Source organism: Rattus rattus, chromosome 7 (assembly GCF_011064425.1).
Source record: "Rattus rattus isolate New Zealand chromosome 7, Rrattus_CSIRO_v1, whole genome shotgun sequence".
Lineage (NCBI taxonomy): Eukaryota > Metazoa > Chordata > Mammalia > Rodentia > Muridae > Rattus > Rattus rattus.
This window is the reverse complement of record NC_046160.1, coordinates 755,072-758,181: the sequence shown is the minus strand read 5'-3', so window position 1 is coordinate 758,181 and position 3,110 is coordinate 755,072. Positions and strand designations below refer to the sequence as shown.

General features: G+C 48.9%; 1 pseudogene; it reads left to right on the top strand.

Annotated features, from left to right (window-relative positions):
- Positions 1–250: 250 nt before the first annotated feature.
- LOC116904901 lies at positions 251–2,356 on the top strand (annotated as a pseudogene).
- The last annotated feature ends 754 nt before the right edge of the window (positions 2,357–3,110 follow it).

The following is a 3,110-nucleotide window of genomic DNA, read 5'->3' as shown; positions in this document are numbered from 1 at the left end:
AATGTTAAATCTAAAAGAAGATGTGTTGCAAGACAACCAGAAAATATGGGACACTAGTGTCTCTGCTCACCCTACCTGAGTAGGAGCACTCTGGGGCAGAGGTGCAGTCAGTCATGAAATAGGAAGCAGCGCGCCTTGCAAGCTTCCTGAGGAACACCTGCTAACCCGGCTGCTCACCAAGTCTGGTTCATTCCCAGCTGTCCTCTCTGATTTCCATTTTTGATGCTCGAAGTACCTGCCTGCAGTAGCCATGCCTCTCAGCCATAGTCTCTCTACATTCTCACTTCCAGGATTGGAAGACTGGAGGATGAATTCAACCCGGAAAACACAGTGCTTTGTGAGGTGGCTTGGGAGGTGGCCACCAAAGTCGGTGGCATCTACACGGTGCTGCAGACAAAGGCGAGGGTGACAGGGAATGAATGGGGTGACAATTAGTATCTGGTGGGACCATACACACACAGAGCAGGATGTGAGGATACAGGAGCCCCTAACTCCTGATCTGAAGAGAACTCTGGATTCCATGAACAACAAGTACTGTAAGGTGTATTTTTGGCATTGACTGATTGAGGGTGGTCCCTGGTGGTGCTTCTGGATGTGGGGCCCTCAGTCTGGGCCATGGAGCACTGGAACGGTGAACTTTGGGATACTTGCTATATCGGGGAACCCTGATAAGACCGTAAGGGTAATGGTGCTGTCCTGTTTGGCTTCCTTATCACTTGATTCCTGGGTGAGTTACTAGTCCAGAAAGAGAAGAAGTCATATGTGGTTGCCCACTTTCAGGAATGGTTGGCAGGCATTGGTCTGTGTCTGTGCTGTGCCTGGTGCTTGGTGCTTGCAGGTGGCAAACATCTTCACTACTCACTGCATGCTGCTGGAGCACTACCTGTGTGCTGGTGCTGTGGACTTCTATAACAACCTGGAGAATTTCAATGTAGACAAAGAAGCAGGTGAGAGGCAGATCTAACATCCATACTGCATGGAACATGCAGCAGACCACTGTGTTCATGTCTTCACTATGGTGTCCCATATCACCACGAATGAGGTTCAATACCTCCTGAAGAGGAAACCAGATATTGTGAGTCCCAGAGAACTGAATGTAAAGAAGTCCTCTGCTATGCACGAATTCCAGAGCCTTCATGCTCAGAGCAAAGCACGACTCGAGGAGTTTGTGCATGGCCATTTTTATCGGCTCCCAGATTTCAACCTAGACAAGATTTTGTGTTTCTTTATGAGTTTTCCATCAAGCGTGCTGATATGTTCCTGGAGGCCTTGGTTTGGCTCAACTATCTGCTCAGAAGTAATGGCAGTGAGAAAACAGTTGTTGCATTCATCATACTGGCTTGGACCAACAATTTCAACATGGAAGTCCTGAAGGGCCAAGCTGTGCAGAAACAGCTATGGAACACAGCAAATACAGTCAAGGAGAAATTTGGGAGGAAACTCTAGGAATCCCTATTAGTGGGGAGCTTCCCAGGCATGAGTAAGATGTTGGACAAGGAGGACTTCACTATAATAAAAAAAGACACCTTTGCCACACAGCAGCAGTCTTTCCCACCTATGTGTACCCACAATATGCTAGATGACTTCTCAGACCCTATTTGACCACCATTTGCCAAATTGATCCTTTCAACAGTAGTGCAGACCATATGAAGGTGATTTTTCACGGAGAGTTCCTTTCTTCTTCAATCTCTATACTCCCCGTGGACTGTGAAGAGTTCGTCTGTGGCTATCACCTTGGGGTCTTCCCCTTCTATTATGAGCCCTGGGGTTACACATCAGTGGAGTGTACGGCCATGGACATCCCCAACATTTCTACTAACCTTCCCTCAGTTTACAATATTTACATTCTAGATCGGAGGTTCCGCAGCATGGATGATTCATGATCACTACTCACCTCCTTCCTGTACAGTTTCTGCCAGCAGAGCCAGTAACGGCACTTCATCCAACAGAATTGCGCAGAACGACTGTCAAACTTGTTGGTTTGGAAGTATCTAGGCAGTACTACATATCTGTGCACCACATGGCTCTGGCTAAGGCTTTTCCAGACCACTTCACCTATGAGTCCGATGGGGTAGATGCAACCCAGGGACACCCACAGCCAGCCTCCATGCTCCCATCGCCCTCATTGTCTCTATACTTCAGCCCCCATTAGAGTGAGAATTAGGGAGATCAAAAAGATGGATCTCTGGGGGAAGACAGTGAGTGTTACGATGAGAAGAGGCTACCAAGGACTGCCACAACATCCACAGGAGGAAGCAAGAGAAGCAACTTAGTGGACACTGGGCCGTCCAGCTCACTCAGCACAGCCACTGAGCCCCTGAGTCCTACCAGTTTGCTGTGCAAGGAGCACAACTAAGCACCTCCCACCCCATCCCAACCCCATTACCTGCCTGTTCTGTGCCCCTCTGGCAAAGGGCCTATGTTGATGGGAGGGTGCCTGAACCCCACTCCAGACTCTGAGTAGCACTCCTACCCAGTGTGGTCCATAGCCCAACTCTGTTTCAGACACTCCAGCCCTTTGGCTTCAATATCGGAGTTTCTGCCCTCCAGCCACTTTGCCTTTCTTGGATTGCAGAATGCATTCTTTAACCCTCATGTGGAGTCTCCAGGCATAGACTGGGTCCAAGAGGCCAGGAATCTGCCACTGATTTTCACTGCCAGAAATTTTTGTTTTGTTTGTTTTTCTTTTCTTTCCTTTTTTGGGGGGAAGGGATTCTTTTTAGTTTACATTTCAAATGTTATCCCCTGTCCCGGTTTCCCATCCACAAACCTCCTATCCCATACCCCCTTCCCTGCATCTATGAGGGTGTTTCCCCACTCACCCACCCACTCAGCCTTTCCTGCCTCCCTGCCCTGACATTCGCCTACACCGGGCTTCGAGACTTGGCAGGACCAAAGGCTTTTCCTCCCATTGGTGCTTTAACAAGGGCATCCCCCGCTACATATGCAGCTGGAGATATGGGTCTGTCTGCATATGTACTCTTTCGATGGCAGTTTAGTCCATGGAGCTCTGGTTGGTTGGTATTGCTTTTATTATGGGGTTGCAAACCCCTTCAGCTCCTTCAATCCTTTCCCCCAACTCCTCCAATGGGAACCCCGTTCTCAGTTCA